The following is a 20,386-nucleotide window of genomic DNA, read 5'->3' as shown; positions in this document are numbered from 1 at the left end:
TCATTGTTAAATATTTGCATAGCTTTCCTATAGTTTCAAAAACTTTCAAAATGAAAAGTTGGGGGAAAATTTAAAAAATTTAAAAACCCCAAATACTCATAACAGATGAGACATTAAAAAACAGATCTTTTTAAGATCTGTCCTTTACACATCATGTTTTTCGGCCATTATGAAATATAAATATATAGGCTTAAAAAAGAAGAATCTTGCAGCAAAAACAGTGCTTGAAGGAAATTTATAGAATTGAATGCATATATTAGAAAAGAAGAAAAATCTAAAATCAATAATCTAAGTTTTGTCTTGGGAACTTAGAAAAAGAAGAACAAATTAAATCCAAAGTAAGAAGAAGAAAAGAAATAGTTAAGAATTAGAGTAAAAATCAATGAAATGGAAAACAGGCAATCACTAGAGAAAATCAATGAAATCAAAAGCTGGTTTGTTAAAAAGACCAATAAAATCAGTAAACCTCTAGCCAGGCTAACTGAAAAAAAAAAAGAGAGAAGACACAAGTTACAAATATCAGAAATGAAAGCTGACATCACTGCAGCTTCTATGAAAATTAAGGAATAATAAAGGAATACTCTGAGTAACTCTGTGCCCACAAATTTGACAATCTAGGTGAAATGGACCAATTCCTTGAAAGACCCAATCTGCCAAAACTCATGAGAAGAAATAGATGATCTGAATAGATCTATACTTATTAAAGAACTGAAGAATTGAATCAATAATAAATAATAAATGAATAAATAATAAATAACTTTCCAAAACAGAAAGCACCAGTTCCAGGTGGGTTGGCTGGCAAATTCTAATTATACCAATTCTCTACAATCTTTTCAGAGGATAGAAACAGAGAGATTATGTCTTAACTCACTCTCTGAGGCCAACATTATTCTGATGCCAATACCAGACAAAGACATTACAAGAAAACTACAGACCAATATCTCTCATGAACAAAGGTGCAAAAGTACTCTATAAAATAATAGTAAATCTAATCCAAAAAAGTATAAAAAGAATTATGCACCATAACCAAGTGAGATTTATCTTTTTTATGCACAGCTGGTCCAACATTCAAAAATCAATTAATGCAATCCATCACATTAACAGATTTAAAAAGAATAATCACATGATCATATCAATAGATACAGAAAAAGCATTTGACAAACTCTAACACCAATTCATGTTAAGAACTCTCAGTAAACTAGGAGGAGAAGGGAACTACCTGTTTATAGTTATATTGATAGGCTATTGATAAAGACTATCTACAAAAAGCTTATAGCTAACACCATAATTAATGGTGAGCAATCTTTCCCATTAATATCAGGAACAAGGCAAGGATGTTTCTTCTTATGTAGAGGGAAAAGACCCAGAATAGCATAACAATATTGAAGGTGAAAAACAAAGTTGGAAGACTGACACTACCTAATTTCAAGACTTACTATAAAATTTCAATAATCAGTACAGTGTGGTATTGATAAAAAGATAAACAGATCAGGGGCACCTGGGTGGCTCAGTCGTTAAGCGTCTGCCTTCAGCCCAGGGCGTGATCCCAGAGTCCTGGAATCGAGTCCCACATCAGGCTCCTCCGCTGGGAGCCTGCTTTTTCCTCTCCCACTCCCCCTGCTTGTGTTCATTCTCTCGCTGGCTGCCTCTCTATCAAATAAATAAATAAAATCTTAAAAAAAAAAAAGGTAAACAGATCAGTGGAGCAGAATAGAGAGCCCAGAAATAGACCCTCATAAATGTTGTCAGTTGATCTTTGACAAGGGAGCAAAGGCAATACAATGGAGGAAAGATAGTCTCTTCAACAAATGGTGCTGGAATAACTGGACATCCACAGGCAAAGAAATGAGTCTAGACAGAGACCATACAGCCTTCACAAAAGTGATTATCTCTACTTAAGGAGGTGATGGGGAAAACTTTGTTTCAAACTGTATCATAGACCCATGTATAAAGCACAAAACTCCTCGAAGATAGTGTAGGTGAAAGCCTGGATGAACTTGAGTATGGCGCTACTGTTTTAGATACTGCATCAAAGACGAGAGCCATGAAAGAAAACATTAGTATGCTGATTTCGTTAAAATAAAAAACTTCTCTACAAAAGGCAACAAAGACACTTAGAAGATAAATTACAGGCTGGGAAAAAGTATTTGCAAAAGATACGTCTGATAAGGGACTGTTATCCAAAATGAACACAATGAACTCCTATAATTCAACAGTAAGAAGATAAACAGCCATATTAAAAAATGGACTAAATACCTTAACAGACACTTCATCGAAGGAAATTTACAGATGACAAATAAGCATATGAAACAAACATGTAAAAATGCTCCATATGTCATCAGGAAATTAAATTAAAACAGAATTGTGATAACCACTTAAACACCTATTACGATGACCAAAATTCAGAACACTGACAACACCAAAAGCCAGTGAGGATGTGGAGCAATAGGGACTCTCAGACATTGCTAATGGGAATGCAAAATGGAATAGCCACTTTGGAAGACAGTTTCTTTGGAGCACAGTGGTTTCTTTAAAAACTAAACATAATTTTACCATATAGCTAGCTCAGCAATCATGCTTCTCGGTATTTACCCAAAGGAGTTGAAAACTTTCGTCCATACAAAAATCTGCACATGGTTGTTTATAGCAGCTTATTCACGATTGCTAAAACTTGGAAGCAACCAAGATGTCCTTCAGTAGGCGAATGGATAAAGAAATTGATACATTCAGACAATGGAATATTATTTAGTGCTTAAAAGAAATATATTATCAAGCTATGACAAGACATAAAGGAAACCTTAATGCATATTACTAAGTGAAAGAAGCCCATCTGAGAAGGCTACATACTGTATGATTCCAGCTGTATGACATCCTGGAAAAGGCAAAACTATGGAGACAGTAAAAAGTTCAGTGGTTGCTTGGGGTGGGAGAAATGAATATGCAGAGCACTGAAGACATTTAGGGCAATGAAAATACTATGATATTGTATCATATGACATTATGATGATAGATGTATGTCACTGCACACTTTCTTATAAACGTAGAGTGTACAACACCAACAGTGAACTATAAAGTATATTATGGACTTTGGCTAATTATGATGTGTCAGTGTAGGTTCAACCTTGGTATAAAATACAGCATTCTGGTGAGTAATGTTGATAATGGGGGGGCTATGCACATGTGGGGGCAGGGAGTATAGGAGACATCTCTGTACCTTCTTCTCAATTTTACTATAAACCTAAAACTGCTCTTAAAAAATGAAGTCTTAAAAAAATCTGTATTTTTTAAACTTATGGCTTAGGCAACGAGTGGGATGATTATTACTAATATGAAACATTTCCCCACTGACAGAATTCCAGGAAAACAGACGGAAGTGCTAAATCCATGTGAACGTCTTTCGAGATATTTAAAAGTAAAGTAAAAATAATCTTGAGTAGTGTTCAAAGGGATTTGAACATTATTTTCACACTATCTTTTAGAAAACATTCAATTCCAGGGGATCTCAGCTTAATGATTTCCTGCTAGTTTATTTATTTATTTATTTATTTATTTATTTATTTATTTATTTATTTAATAATTTTTGTTTTGTTATATTAGTCACCATACAGTACATCCCCAGTTTTTGATGCGATGTTCCATGATTCCTTATTTGCGTATAACACCCAGTGCATCATGCAATATGCGCCCTCCTTACCACCCATCACCGGCCTATCCCAATCCCCTACTCCCCTCCCCTCTGAAGCCCTGTTTGTTTCCCAGAGTCCACAGTCTCTCATGGTTCATTCCCCCTTCTGTTTGCCCCCCCCGCCCCCCCCCCCCCCCGCTTCATTCTTCCTTTCCTTCTCCTGCTAGTTTATACCTAGGTCTTCTTTCCTGTGGGATAGAACTTTCTGTCTCATTTTCCAAGAGAGACATTAGGTAGTTTTTATGATGAGCAAATTACTATTTTGTTGCCTCTTCTGACTTCCTTCTAGGTAGTTGGGTCCAGGCAGAAACTTTATGACCCCTTTCTTGTTTTTTCCTTGCACAGGTCTGAGGCAAAAGAACTGGAACAAGGACACTCATAGCTTTTCGGTATGTAATTGAAAATTCTTCAAAACTAATTCTTTCTTTTACTGATATTTATGACCTGAAGGGCCTGTACTCTACTTTGTTATTCTAATCTGTGAACCAAACTGTAATAGACTAGGTATATTTATCCTTAGGCTAGGATTAATGCAGAGGGAAGCTAATTGTATTAATAAATAACAAACTATGTTTGTTCCTCTGTATTTCCCTTGAAAATGGATTCTTGGTGGTAGTTACTTTTCAGTGGGAGGGTTGTTTAGTAAAGCAATTTATATATAGAATGATCTTTTTTGACCTCCTCGGTGGTCAGGAACATAACATAACTATCAAAGTATCATAGAAGTATAATTATGTGAAGGATTTATTAATAAGCAAGTATGTGTTTTGATGCCCAAATGCAAATCAAATGCTCTAGAAATGAGGCATTTACTGATCTACATTTACTACTGATTCAAATAAAATATTTATATTTAATTATTACAATATAAAAATAAAACAATCTTAAGATGTTCTTGCCTTTAAAGTTCATCACTAATGATCTAGGCAAGACAGGAGTTCTTTGAATATGTGTGTAATTCTTCTCATTATTCCTTTGATTTTATATTTATAAAATAACTTAAAGAGAATTATTATATGTCTTAGTTCCTGACTGGGATAGCCATCTCTTGTTTGGTTTAACTGTTTTTTAAGATAAAATACAATTCTAAACTTGCTGGGGAATGAAAGGGAAGTTTTTTTTTTTTTTTTGAGAGACAGAGAGAGAGCATGAGCAGACGTGGAGGGACAGAGGAAGAGGGGAAAGAGAATCTTAAGCAGGCTCCATGCGCAGTGCAGAGCCCGTTGCAGAGCTTGATCTCCAGACCCTAAGATGCTGACCTGAGCCAAAATCAAGAATTGGGCGCTTGACTGAGCCACCCAGGCGCCCTAACAGGGGAAGCATTCTTTTCACAGCTGTCTATCAAGGACACATTTTGTGAGTGTGTGACTCTATGGATGTAACTGAAAATCTGATAATTTTTCAGAAAATATTAGTATATTAATTTAAGTGCTATTATTTTTCTATGAGCCAAACCACAATAATAACAATCACCATTACCCCTGATAGGCACTTTCTACCACTCCCAATTATATCCCAACTGTCTTTTAAACATTGCTACCCATGACCCATTAGTCACCCCCATTCTTTTTGGTGAGCATTGCCCTCTCTTTTCCTTCTGGAGTTGTTGAAACCCATTTTTTGTGGTTTTCCAACTCAATGACCAAAAAAAAAAAAATTAGTTTTGGTGCATATGCTTGCTGTTAAGATGTCTTCAAACACATGAAGTCCTATTGTTTCAACATGGGTATGCTTAAGATATGCATTTATTCATGAGACAGATTGTGTGACTAAGTCAATAATACTCTCACATCGCCTTCTATGGTAAAGAACCCTTTATTCACCATAACATTTGATGTTTCATTGAGGAATTTTAAGTGACACTTTTTGTTGATGGTTTGCAAACTGGTTACCCAAAGGTATTGACAAAAATTGGTGGATTTTGCCATCTCTAAAAGTTGTCAAGTATTTTTTCTAGCAAAACACTTTTGATCCTCAGATTAGGGGCCTCCTCATTATCAAAGGTATCTAGAAAGAGGCTGGCTTGTTGTCAGAAAAAGGTATGTTATGAGGGAAACCTGCATTGGCAGAAAGACTAGGTAAGATGAACTCTATGGTCTCTTGTACTATAAAACTTCATAAAACTTGATAATTCTTATGGAAGATGATACTGAGCCAATGACCAATTAGAATCTGAGTTTTGCTAAGCATTATAGAAATTCTTGCACTGAACAAAATCAGAGACAGGGTAGTGGTGAAAACGACAGTCTCTGAACTCAGATGGTCTGGGTTTGATCTCATCTCTGGCACTTACTAAACTATGTGACCTTGGTCATGTCATTTAACATTTATGTGGCTTACTTTCCCCCTTGGTGAATGGAGATAGTACAAATACCTCAAAAAGTTGGTGTAAGGATTTAATGAGTTAGTATGACCGTAGCTCTTAGAACAGTACTTTGTATACAGTTAGGCACTCAATCAATGTTAGTTATGAGAGATGAATGAATGACATTGTCATCAGCTGGGGCATCTGAGGCTCTTAGAAATTGTTATACGTTTCTCATCAATCACCCAAATTTATGACCTTTAAGAGTGGAGTGCTTCTGGCAATGATTTCTCTGAGTTTCCAGTAACCGATCTCTTCAAGTATTTTGATGCTGTCTTGGTTCTACCTGAAACCAACATGAAAACAAAGTTCAGACTCTTTATTGCTTTCTACTTACCCCAACGTTGTGGGTGACACTTCTATCATTCCATTTTCTGGGCTTGATTTTCCAGTGTCCTCTCATGGCCTCACACAGGCCTTTCTGCATGCATTCAAACACTTCTGGATCTCAGATTTTACAACAAAGGGGCTTATTATAGTATTTTCCTAGCAAAGTTAGACGTTCACCTAAGAGAAAGTCTTAAACCAGCTACTAGGATAATAAAACACCCTCCAACTTAATACAAAAGCATATTAGTAATTTTCATCTTTACCATTGTCATTAAGCAATGGTAAAGGACCTTTGTTTTTAGAATCACTCTGATACGTTAAAGGCATGATTCTTAGTCCAAATGCATATAATGAGAGTGGAGAGTTCATGATTAGTTCTTACTTACAGATGACTACATTTCTGGTCCCGTGATTATTTTGAGTTCTTCACAGAATTTTCTTCACTTTTTAAAATTGTGGCAAAACACCCATACTATAAAATTTACCATGTGAACCATTTTCTATTAAATATTAAATACATTCACATCCAGTGGTATTATATGCATTCATGCTACTGTGCAGCCATCACCACCATCCATCCCCAGAACTCTCTTCACCTTGTAGAGCTAAAACTTTACACCCATTAAACAAAAACTCTCTATTCTCCCTCCACCCAGCCGCTGGTAACCACCACTATACTTCTTGTCTTTATGATTTTGAAGTACTAGTAAGTACTTCATATAAGTGGAATTGTACAGTATTTTTCTTTTCGTGACTGGCTTATTTTGCTTAGCGTAATGCCCTCAAGGCTCATTCATGCTGTAGCACAGGTCAGAATTTCCTTCCTTTAAAAGGCTGAATAATATTCCATCGTGTGTGTATACCACATGTTGCTTAACCATGTATCTGTTGATAGACACTTGGGTTGCTTCCACATTGTAGCTCTTACGAATAATGTTGCTGTGAACATAGATGTATAAATATCTCATTGAGACCCTGCTTGCAATACTGTGGGTAAATACTCAGAAGTGGAATTGATGGGTCATATGTTCATTCTATTTTAAATTTTAAATTTTTTTCCACAACAGCTATACCATTTTACATTCCCACCAACACATCACAGGGTTCTTAAGTACAGAATGCTTGTCTAATTATTTTGACATATTCCTTCCGGGCAGAGAATATGGTGAAGTTTTAAGGGAATAGATTTTGAACACAAGGTTATATTTTTCCAGTTCATTTTTTCCTGCTGTGCCTATGAGGGTTATGTTCTAAAACCAGCCTAATGTTAATTTATGTTACCACGTGATTCAGAGCGTCAATGGATTTTTTCCAGAACAGAAACATGTGGGGCCAAGTTTCATACCTCTAAAGGAAAAACAACTTGGACTCCAAGGATTTCTTGGCTTAGTTTAAAATAAACTCTATGTTAAAGTCCTGTGTGCTGGCAGTTAAGGAATAGATGACCACATATGTTTTCTTCTGAAGGCTCATAATTTTTTTTTTTTTTTTTTTTTGCACAAAATACTCCAATGTGAACAGGAATGGGGACAACTGGGTTACAAAGAGAGAATTGGTTAGCTGAAAAAATACTTATATTGGGGTTTGAAACAGAATCTGCAAGCTTTTCAAATTATCAAGAGAACAGGTTAACATTTGTGGTATTTTTTCTGGTTAAATAATATTTGTGTTTTCTTAAATTTTGGTTCAAAAATACAGATACAGCTTTCCAAGGGACAGAATCCAATTCCAAAACTGAGAGGTTATTAGCTGAAAATCTCAAAGTCTTTTGAGGTTATTTCCACAAATTAGTGGGGCATTTTCTCAGAAAATCTTCTGCATTTATTGTTTATGGACAGTGAGCGAAGGGAGGAGGAAGCATAAGGTTACTCAGGGAGCAAAAGTACTCTGGTTGTCAGACATTTCATTTTTCCTTAGTTTATTATACTCCATAGAAATATCAATGTCTTTCCTAATACAACCACTTTCCAACTAAAGTGTTCGAAAAAGGCTCTAATGACCTTGGGTGTATGTCAGTTTACACAGGAAAAATTTAAACATAACTTGAAGAAATTTCACAAAGGCTTTTGCAAGCGATTCGTGAGGCACGGGGAGCTCTTACCCGAGGCTAGGTTATGCTGTGGCAGCAAATACACCCTGAAACCTCAGTGGTTTAACACAAGGAATTTTTATTTCTTATTCACGCTGTATGTTCAGTGCTGTTCATATGAGAAGGTGAAGACCCCTCTTCTCCGCACGGTCTCTCGGAGGTGCAAGCTGATGGGAGCTCAACCTCCTTCTGGCACCACCATGGCAACAGGTGGCTTCAGGGTTTGCTGTGACAGGGGCAGAGACAATGTGGGGCACTCATACTCTTCTCCAGACTGGAAGTGACGCATATCTCCTCCACCCAGAGCCATGAGCCAGAACTAGTCCCATGGCCTCTCCCAACAACCTAGGGCTGGTGGTCTTCCTGGGGGATGAGGGAGGAGAGAAAAACTAGATTTAATGAGGACCAATGATTTCCTCTTTGATGAGTTTTGCTGGAAAGTCTTGGATTAGGCGTCGCTGCAGAACAATTGTCCTTCCTAAATCAGTCACATTCATAAGTCCTTATGTTTTACTAAATAGGTAAGTAATTTTCATGTTTTAAATCAATTTCACTTTTTTATGTGCTAATTTTAGGTAGGACTAAATAAAACAAGGATTATTGAAAAGGAGTCAGTGAAGGTATACATATAATCAACCATGGAAAAAATGTCTATGGAAAAAATGGCCTTCACATGTCAATGCATCTATAGGTTTCATTTGTATTATTAGTCATATTTTATTATTTCTTTTTCTTTTCTATAAAACCATAACTTGAAATTAAATGGAACTCCAAATGCTGTAAGGATTGATTGCAAAATTAGTGCAAGGGATATTGAACTGGAGATAAGAAACCATACTTTAGATCAGTTTTAATAGATTGTCCTTAATTTATTTTATACATTTTTTCCCATTGTATGGTCACCTTTTCCTGAAACTTAATCTCATGGATTTTTTTTCTTTGACTTTCTTATATCTCATGTTTTTCTCCTTAAATTTTTTTCTTTCTTTTTTTTTTAAGATTTTATTTATTTATTTGACAGAGATAGAGACAGCCAGCGAGAGAGGGAACACAGCAGGGGGAGTGGGAGAGGAAGAAGCAGGCTCATAGCGGAGGAGCCTGATGTGGGGCTAGATCCCATGATGTGGGGATCATGCCCTGAGCCGAAGGCATACGCTTAACCGCTGTGCCACCCAGGCACCCCTTAAATTTCTTTTTCTATTTATTGAAATATTTTATCAAGCACTATTTTCATATCAGGTACATGGAGAATAGACATGTCTGCAAGTGTCTTTGTTTTGCCCTCACGATTGATTGTGTGCTTGGATATGGACAGTGACATATTTATTTTGATTCAGAACTTTGAAGCATTGCTCCAATACCCTCTAACGTTCCATGTTGCCTGTAAGAGATCTGATGTTATTCTTATTTATGTTTTTTGTAAATAATACCAGTTTATCCTGTCTGTAAACTTCTAGGATTCTTTTTTTTTTTTTAAAGATTTTTATTTATTATTTGTCAGAGAAAGAGCATAAGCAGGGGGAGCAGCAGGCAGAGGGAGAAGCAGGAGCCCCACTGAGCAGGGAGCCTGATGCGGGACTTGATCCCAGGACCCTCGGATCATAACCTGAGCTAAAGGCAGACACTTAACCGACTGAGTCACCCAGGTGTCCCTAACCTTTTAGGATTCTTTGTATGCCTTTGATATTTTGAAGTTCCACAAATCATATTCAGCTCCTCATCTTCTTCAGTATGTCTAGTTCAGCATTTTGTGGCACAGGAAGATTTCTTTTTTCACCTCTTTCCCCGAGCTCTCTTTCCACTGTTTTGTTTTTTTTTCTCTGTTCTCCCTACTGACTCACCAAGATGGCCACTGCTAATTCCAGGCTTGCCCTGTGCTCTTGGCTCAAATCCCAGAAAAAATGACAAGACACTTTCCCAATATTTCAGGTAGAATTTCCTAGCTGGCCTTAGTTCATTTACTCTTCTCTGAATTGTCCATTGTGGCCAACGTGTTAAGTACTTTTGTCCATTTACTTCTTACCACCTCTACTCCCCTCACTGTGGTCCAAGGCATTCTCACATCTTCTCCAGATTAGTGTAGAACCCTCTTAACTGGCCTCTGGGTTTATGTCTTTGCTTCCTTCAGTCTCTTCTCAGTGCTGGAGCCAGAGCTGTTAACATGTGTGTCAGGTCAAACTCTATAAAGCTTGCCTGTTTCACTTCAAGAAAAGCCAAAGTCTTCAGCAATAGCTCAAAAGACCACCCACGATCTGCATGAGTTGGCCTCCCATCATCCCTCTGACCTCATCTCCTACCTCTCTCCGCCCATTGCACACTCAGCCTCTACCATGCTGGCCCCCTTGCTGTGCCTTACGTGTACTAGACACACTCTCAGTCCCAATTCAGGCCTCTGCCTTGGCTGTTCTCTCACCCTGACCGCTCACCCTTGGATTTCCATTGACTGCTTCCTTACCTCTACTTGGTCTTCACTGAAATGCCACCTGTTTAGTGAGACTGTTCCCATTCTTGCATTTAAAATGACAACCCTCGGGGCGCCTGGGTGGCACAGCGGTTAAGCGTCTGCCTTCGGCTCAGGGCATGATCCCGGCGTTCCGGGATCGAGCCCCACATCAGGCTCCTCCGCTATGAGCCTGCTTCTTCCTCTCCCACTCCCCCTGCTTGTGCTCCCTCTCTCGCTGGCTGTCTCTCTGTCAAAAAAGTAAATAAAATCTTTAAAAAACATGACAACCCTCTATAATACTCATCCCTATTTTATTTTCATTTATCTCCATCTCATATGCCATTGATTTTACTTATTTATTTTGTTAATTGTCTACCCCCATGAAATATAAACCCCATGAGGGTAAGGAGGTTTTATCTCTTCAGGGTTGTATCTTCAGGCTCTAAAACTGTGCTTGCTACATGGTTAGCCAATAAATATTTGATAAATGAGTGAATCGTTGGCAAACCTAAGCCATATGCTTGCTCCTGTTTGGGGGATGCGGGGCCATATGATTGACAGTGCCACAGGAGGGGAAAGAAAAGGAGGCGGTCAGACAAAAATTAATCAATGTCCAAAAAAAGATCCTTCTGGTGAGCATTGAGAAATGGGGCCTCTGTTAAAAGGGGATAAGATGAGTAGGTGGAAGAATGGAGCAGACTCTGAAACAGGACAGTAATTTTCTAATTTGTTTGATTTTGAATTTTGAGTGTGTATAATTATCCTTATATGTTACACTAATCTTTAATTGTTAGGTAATTTTGCCTGGAAAAACTTACAGGAAAAAAATTGTTTTTTCTGCTTTTCTACATCATTTGTTTCCAATTTCAGTTAGATTTTTGCTTTCACTGACCACTGTATGAAAGAATAGCTAGATTTGGGCAAAAAATATTTTACTTCTTTTAGGAGAGCAGGTTGCAAGATGGGTTATCAAGCAATCTCTCTATATTAGATTTCTTCTTAACTGTTTGCCTGCATCCAAATGAAATTTTCGAAGTTGATTTCAGGCTGAATAATTGGCAGGCTAAGAGCTGTCACTCAGAAGTTTTTATTTGTATCTAGAACCCCCTCCCCCCTTCATCAGTCTTGCTGGAGTTCTATTTTATTAGTTCTTGTCCAAAGAACTAGCTTCGTGGTTTATTAATCTTCTCCTTATTTTTCTATTTCATTCATTTCTGCCTTTATTTTTCCTATTTCTTCCTTGGTTTGCTATTTTTCCAGTTTCATGTGTTGAGCTTTTAGCTTATTTGCTTTCATTCCCTCTTGTATTCTGATAAATGTATTTAAGGTATACAGTTCCCCCTAAAAAATGCTTTAGTTCCGTGCCCTAAAGATTTTGATGTGTAGTGTTTTCAATGGTGATAAATTCTAAATATTTCCCATTTGATTTCCTTCTTGATTCATTTCGAATCAATGTTTTTTAGTAGTGTGAGATTTTGTTTCCAGATATATAGACATTTTAAAGCTATGTTTTCACTATTAATTTCTACAATTAAAGCACTATAATCAGAGAACATAAGCTGTGTTAAATTGATTCTGTGCAACTTATCAAGACTTCTGTTGTAATATAGTACTTTGTCAATTTTTGATAACATACCATGTGTGATGGAAATGTGTGTATTTCTCAAGTACAGAATTCTGTGTCTCTGAAATTTACTAATTTGTGTCATCTGCATTTCTGTTTACTTCTTGTCTGCTTTGATTTCTGGGAGATGGGTGCTATAATCTTCAACTGTAGTTGCCAACTTATTTACTTCTTTTTCCAGTTTTATGAATTATGGTTGCTTGATGTATTTTGAGGCAATATATTTATGTTTATGAAGGTTATATTTTCTGGCTTTGTTTTTTTACTGGCTTGTAACATCTTTCCCTATTAAATGTATGTTTAACAATGCACGGTAAATATACATATATGTGTACAAATTTTATATTTTCAGATATTAAAATCTTCACCACAGTTTGCTTTTCCTTTATGTTTGCTGGATATCTGTTTCCATCTTTTCATTTTTAACGTTCCATATCCTTTTGTTTTCTGTTTTTCTTCTTTTAGATACATATTGTTAGAGCTTGGTTTTTAAAATAACTTCTGTTTTGCAATATAAAATACATTATGTTAAATAAAATCTAAATACAGAAGAGCAAATAGACAAATTTGAACATCTCAGTGATTTATCACAAAGCACGAATTCTAGACTATGTGAGTCAAGAAATAGAATACTGTCGGGGCACCTGGGTGATTCAGTTGGTCAAGTGTCTGACTTTGGCTCAGGTCATGATCTCAGGGTCCTGGAATCGAGCCCTTTGTCAGGCTCCCTGCTCAGCGGGGAGTCTGCTTGTCCCTCGCCATTTCCCTCTGCCCCTCCCCTCTGCTTGTGCTTTCTCTCCCTCTCTTTCAAATAAATAAATAAAATCTTAAAAAAAAAAAAAAAGAATACTGTCAGAACTCTGGAATCTCCTCTTGTGCCTCTTCCAATAAATCTTTGCCATCTTCCCAAAGGTAACCACTCTTTTGCCATTTGTGGTAATTCGTTGCTTCCTTGAATTCCTGTATAGTGTTATGACCCAAGTGTACTTTGCTAAACTGTATAATCTAGTTTTGCCTGTTTATATTCTTTTGTGTTTGGCTTCTTTCTCTCAGTATTATGTGACTGTGAGTAGAAGTAGTTTTTTCCCTTTTTATTGCTAAGTAGTGTTCCATTATATGACTATACCACAATCCATCTGTGTTCCTGTTGATGAACATTTGAGTTGTTTTGAACTTTTTGGCTATTATTAATAGAGCTGCTAGAGACATTGTTACACGTGTGTTCAGTGTACAGGTGCATGCATATCTGACGCATGTGCATCGAACAGTCAAATTTATGGACCATAGACTATGCACACGATCCCCTTTGGCAGATATTGCTAAATAGCTTTCCAGAATGGTTGCCCCGATTGACACTCCCAATAGTAGTGTTTGAGAGTTCTTTCATTGGCTTTACAATGTTGTTGACACATGGTAGTGTCAGTCTTTTAAAATTTCATGATTTTGGCAGTTTTGCCTTGCATTTTCCTGATTGTTAATGAGGTTAAGCACCTTTTCATACATACTTGGTTAATTGATATCCTCCTTTGTAAAATGGCTAGTAAGTCTTTTTCCATTTTTCTCTTGGGTTTTTTTGCTTGTTTCTTATTGATTTATAGGACTCCTTCACACATTCTGGTGTAGGACTGTACAGGCTACATGTATTGCACATGGCTTTCTCATTCATTTATTTGCTTTTACAATCCCTAATGCTGTCTTTGGGTGAGTGGAAATTCTGAATTTCAGTGTTTTCCAACTTTTGAAGCTTTTCCTTTATGGTTAGAGCCGATAAGGAAGTGGACGTGTTTTCGATAAACGATACTCAAACAGCTAGTTATTAATTTTAAAAATGAAACTTTATTCTTATCTGAAGCTATGATCAAAAATCAATTGTAAGTAGAGGAGCACCTGGATGGCTCAGTTGGTTAAGTGTCCGACTCTTGGCTTCAGCTCAGGTCATGGTCTCAGGGTTGTGAGATCAAGCCCCATGTCAGACTCTGCACTCAGCAGAGTCTGCTTAAGATTCTCTCTCTCCCTCTTCCCCTACCCCTCCCTCTTCTCTAAAAATTAATAAATAAAGCTTAAAAAATCAATTGTAAGTAGATTGTCAATCTAATATGAAAGGCAGACAATGAAAGTTCTGGAAGAAAAGGTAGGATAATATCCTTATAACCATAAGATAGTAAAATTAACAGCAAATTAAAAACACTAATCATAGTCATCTTTACACTCTTGAGTATTATAAACTAATTAATGAACATGACATATCTTTCCATTTATTTAAGTGTTCTTTAATTTCTTTCCATAATGTTTTATAGATTTACAGATTTCTTCATGGAAGTATTACACATCTTTTGTTAGATTCATTCTAATGTATGTGAAATTTAATGATGTTGCTGTATATGTATTTTCTTAAAAATTTTATTTTCATGCTATTTGTTGTGGCTATATAGAAATGATATTGATTTTTACATATCTAGCAACGCTTCTATGTCCACTCTTTAGTTTTAATAATTCATGGGTAGGTTCTTTTCCACGTGTGATATCATCTGAAAATACTGTCTTAATTTCTTATTTTTAATCATTATAATTTTTATAATTTTTTTAATGAGCCCTTCTAATACAATGTGGTTGAATGATGGTGAACATCTTTGGTTTATTCCTAATATTAAAGAAAAAGGTTTCAACATTTTACCATCAGATATGTGATGGAAGAAATAAGGACCACTTTACTTATTGAAAATCGTGGAGTAAGGACCTCTTTGTTTTGCCCATGATAGGATTTGGAAAGGGGTAGGCTTGGCGGCTCATCTCTGCTCCACCCGGTTTTAGCTGGAGTGGTTGGGAGGAGAATCTACTTCTAAGATCACTCATTCATCTACACATCTACAGCATTCTTTGTCTTCTGCACACGGCACTTCATCCTCCTGGGACTAGCCATCTGCGTTTTTATGGCATGGCCGTCTCAGAGTAATCAGAATTTATAAATGTCATTTGGCTGCCCCCAGAATAAGTCTATTTCTTTCAGATCTAAAATCCTATGAGTCTGAGTCCCTGAGGTTATATAAATTGCAATTAAACATATCTATTTAAAAACAATTTCTCATCTAAACTCAGGGCATAACCAAATTTTCGTACTACAGGGTAAAGAAAAAATTGATGATTCCTTGTTTTTTGTGATGACAGACTTTTACTTTTGAGGTTAGATGATGTTATGTAGGGTGGTGGAAGCGTGGCAGGTGCACATGTAAGTTGACTGTGAGGAGGTGGGTATAAAACTGTGTAGGTGAGGTGTGAGTGAGAAAGGCAGTGTGAAGTAACGAGGCTGGGCGGGCCACAGGAAGCTGGGCGGACCACAGGAAGCTGGCTGGGAAAAAAAAGGTCTTTGGCTTTACTGAATTAAAAGCAAGAATAAAATAACCCAAAGACAAATGGAAAATCTCACACACAAAGTCTAGAAAGGGATGGAAACAGAAAAATAATATACATGTGTTCAGGGAAAGGTGAACTCAAGTGTCTGGCCAATTACAGTCTACCCTGTAATTTTTGTATTGCTTCTCAGGACTTTATGCAGTAAGATTGCCGAATTAAAAAACAAATAGAGGAGCAAACACTTCCTTTAGAAAGAAACACAAAATATTCTTTCATAAAACTGAAATTTCTCGGTTTAGAATGCTAGTAGTTAAAAAAAGAAAAAGCCCCATTGAAATCAAAAGAATGTTAAATGAGGGAGTCAAATAATGTTTCAGTCTTTGGTCTCTAGCTAAATAGCGTTCTTACATGTTGGGCCACTAGGTGTCTCTTTGCATACATGTTATCATTCCAGCTAGACAAAGCTCGTCTATTCTTGAAGGAAATTGTTACACGGATTTGTCAACAAATGTCTTAATTTGAGGGTATTTAGGGATGACTTTAATGTAACAATTCTTCCGAAAGGATAAAAAGATGTGTCTTGGCTACATCTCTCTCACTCTTGCGTTAGAAGTTTTGGAAACCTTAACCCAGGATTGTCCGCAGATGCAAAATTCAGGTACTTACACCGCCGGGGGGGTGGGGGGTGGGGGGTGAGGGGGGGGGTTGGCAGGCTGAGGTGAGGGAAGCGCCAGCCCATTTAGGATGAGGACCAGGAGGTCAGCCCCACATTATTCCTGAACGAAGCCTTGGCAAGGATACTCCATTTCCAAACAAGCTGTGTTTGGCTCTCCAATGTCTCTTTCTAGGAGCTCTAGTCCTTCCTGATCAGATCCTTCAAAATTACCCAGTGGCAGCCAATCTGTGGTCGCACATGGCCCTTTGAGTACAAGGTATCAATTACTTTAAGTCATATATGCCCCCTTTGAATTGCCCAAATTTGGTAAATAATTTAGGCACTCTCTTTCATCCTGCAAGAATGTAATGAGTACAGTTGCAGAAAAATTAAGCGTGTTGCTATGACATTAAAAAGGCCAAGATTATTATAAGAGACAACACTGCTAATGTCCATAGGGCCCTGAGCCTGGAGTCTGAAGACCTGAATTCCAATTCTGACTTCCTAACAGGCTAGCTGTGGCATGTAGGTGGTCTACCTGCTCTGTATGTCGGTTTCTTTGTACAAGTATAGGTGATGTTACTTTACAGAGTTGATATGCAGACTACAAACAGTTTGCAATAATTCTGCCAAATATCATGTAAGAGTCTCTAAGAGAAGTCACCCTATTCTTTAAAACTTTTTTCCCAGTTTTTTTTTCCTGAGAAATAAATGACAACATCACTGTATAAGTTCAAGGTATACAGCACGATAGTTTTTTTTTTTTTATTGAAATATGGTTGACATATAACGTAATAGTTTCAGGTGTACCACATAGTAATTCAATACTGATATAAATGATGAAATGATCACCATGATGTCTAGTTCCATCAGTCACCATACAAACTTATTACAATATTATTGACTGTATCCCTGACAGCATAATGGTTCGACTAACATATATTATGAAATGATTACTCAAATTGCTTTAGCAAACATCCATCTTCTATAAATACAGTAACAACAACAACAACAACAAACAACCCAGAAAGAACAGAAGAATAAAGGAAAAAAAAATTCTCCTTGTGATGATAACTTCTAGAATTTCCTCTTAACAACTTTCTTATATGTCATACAACAGTGTTAGTCAGCCATCATGGTGTACCTTATATCTCTAGCACTTATATATCTTGTAACAGGAAGTTGGTGCTTTTTGACCACTGTCCTCCAATCCCCCCTCCCCCACTCCCTGCTTCTGGTAACGCCAAGTCTGATCTCTTTTTCTACGAGTTTTCCTTTTTTTTTTTTTTTTTTAGATTCACATATAAGTGAGATCTTGTCTTTGTCTGACTTATTCTACTCAGTGTAACACTTTCAAGGTCCATCCCTGTTGTCCCAAATAGCAGGATTTCCTTTTTTTATGGCTGAATAATATTTCATTGCATATATACATACGCACCAAAACTTCTTTATCCATTCATCTATTTAGGACATTTAGGTTGTTTCTGTGTCTTGATTATTGTGAAAATACTATGAACAGGGAGTGCTGATATCTTTTTAAGTTAGTGTTTTGATTTCCTTCAGATAAATACTCAGAAGTGGAATTACTGGATCATATGGTAATTCTATTTTTAGTTTTTTGAGGCACCTCCATACTGTTCTCCATAGTGACCGTACCAATTTACATTCCTACCCGCAGTGCACAAGGGTTCCCTTTCTCCACATACTTGCCAACATCTCTTGTCTTTTTGATGGTGAGTGGCTCTTCTAACCGGCAGGAGGTGACAGCTCATTGTGGTTTTAATTTGCATTTTCCTAATGACTAGTGATGTTGAGCATCTTTTCATGTACCTGTCGACCTTTCATTTGGAGAAATGTCTGTTCAGGTCCTTTGCCCATTTTTTGATTGGATTATTTGTTCCTTTTGCTCTTGAGTTGTAGAAGTTCTTCCTATGTTTTGGATATTAATCCTTTATCAGGTACATGGTTTGGAAGTATTTTTTCCCATTCTGTAGGTTTGTCTTTTTGCTTCGTTGATGGGTTCTTTGGTTGTGCAAAAGCTTCTTAGTTTGATTTGGTCCCACTTGTTTATTTTTTATTTTGTTGCTTGTACTCCAGGTGTCATATCCAAGAAATCATTATGAAGACCCATGTCAGGAAGCTTTGTTCCTTCTATTTTCTTCTAGGAGACTAATGGTTTTAGGTATTCCATTTAGGACTTTAACCTATTCCAAATTAATTTCCATGGGTGGTGAAAGATGTGGTGTAGGAGTGCTGACAATACTGACTCCATCTTTGGCCCTTGTTCATGTCTGCACAATAACCCCGTTAGGGCTATGTGTTCCAGGCCTGTTGGATGTTAATGTATGCCCTCACTGGAATGCAGGAAGGCTTGTTTTGAGCTTCTCTCTGGCACACAGAAGACACCACTTTAGATAACTACCTTTTGACCTCACCATAATGCCCCTCACTCTACAAAAGCTGTGGGTTAAGGTCTGCACTTTCTGGAGAATAGCTGAGTAGGGACTGGGTCATCTATCTGCCCAATCTCACCATCAGTAAGTGCCAGTAAAACTGTGCAAACAGTGTGGGTGGCTTACTTTGTTTTTTGGTCTCAAAATGCCTTCTGAATTTGGAAGATACTTAACTGTCCCTCTTTCACCTGTTAATGTATGGGTTCAGTTTCATTCTTTTACATTTGATATCCAATTATTTAGCAATATTTATTGAAGAGATTGTCTTTTCTCCACTGAGTATCCTTGCCTCCCTTGTCAAATGTTAGTTAACCATATATGTTGGGTTTATTTCTGGGCTCTATTCTAGTGGTCTATTTGTGTATTTTTATGCCATTACTGTACTGTTTTGATGAGGATAGCTTTATAGTACAGCTTGAAGTTGGGGAGTGTGGTACCTCTTGCTTTGTTCCTTCTGAAGATTTCTTTGGCTACTTGGGGTCTTTAGTTTTCCATATCAATTTTAGGGGTGTTTTCTCTACTCTAAAAAATGCCATTGGAATTTTGATAGGGACTGCACTGAATCTATAGATGGCTTTGGTGGTACTGACATTTTAACAATATTAATTCTTCCAGGCTGTGAACACAGAATACCTTTCCATTTATTTGTATATTCTTCAATTTCTTTTTTCAATGTCTTGTAGCTTTCAGTTTAGAGATCTTTCACCTCCTTAAATTTATTACTAAGTATTTTATTGTAAATGCGATTATTTCTTTTCTAGAAATCTTATTGTAGTGTACAGAAACACTACTGATTTTTATATCAGTTTTGTATCCTGTAACTTTGCTAAATTCATTGATTAGATCTAACAGTTTTTTGGTTGAGTCTTTAGGTTTTCTTTCTTTCTTTATTTTTTTTTTAAAGATTTTATTTATTTATTTGACAGAGAGACAGACAGCGAGAGAGGGAACACAAGCAGGGGGAGTGGGAGAGGAAGAAGTAGGCTCATAGAGGAGGAGCCTGATGTGGGGCTCGATCCCATAACGCCGGGATCACGCCCTGGGCCGAAGGCAGACGCTTAACCGCTGTGCCACCCAGGCGCCCCTTTAGGTTTTCTTTATACAAAAGTATGCTGTCCACAAATAGAGACAGTTTTACTACTTCTTTTCCAATTCTGATACCTTTTATTTCTTTTTATTGACTGGTGGCTCTAGCTAGAACTTCCAATACTATGTTGAATACAACGCGTGGTGAGAGTGGGCACCCTTGTCTCAGTATTGATCTTAGAGAAAAATCTTTCATCTTTTCACCAACATCAACAGTATGATGTTAGCTGTGGGTTTGCCATATTTGGCCTTTAGTATGTGGAGTTATGTTCCTTCTATATGTAATTTGTTGAGTTTTTGTTTTG

At 37.0% G+C, this 20,386-nt stretch overlaps 1 protein-coding gene across 5 annotated transcripts in view; it reads left to right on the top strand.

Annotated features, from left to right (window-relative positions):
* IPCEF1 (interaction protein for cytohesin exchange factors 1) overlaps window positions 1-20,386 on the top strand; it is a 169,967-nt gene that overhangs the window by 46,508 nt on the left and 103,073 nt on the right. For all 5 annotated transcript variants that reach the window (XM_045805391.2, XM_045805388.2, XM_045805392.2 and 2 more), the window contains one exon: window positions 4,031-4,074. The gene's annotated coding sequence lies outside the window, so the exon portion shown is untranslated. The remainder of the gene's footprint in view (window positions 1-4,030; window positions 4,075-20,386) is intronic.

The sequence above is a fragment of the Ursus americanus genome, chromosome 11 (genome assembly GCF_024610735.1).
Source record: "Ursus americanus isolate L20-20 chromosome 11, mUrsAme1.1.p, whole genome shotgun sequence".
Taxonomy (NCBI): Eukaryota; Metazoa; Chordata; class Mammalia; order Carnivora; family Ursidae; genus Ursus; species Ursus americanus.
Note: the sequence above shows the minus strand (reverse complement) of the source record. Positions and strands in the feature narration are given on the sequence as shown.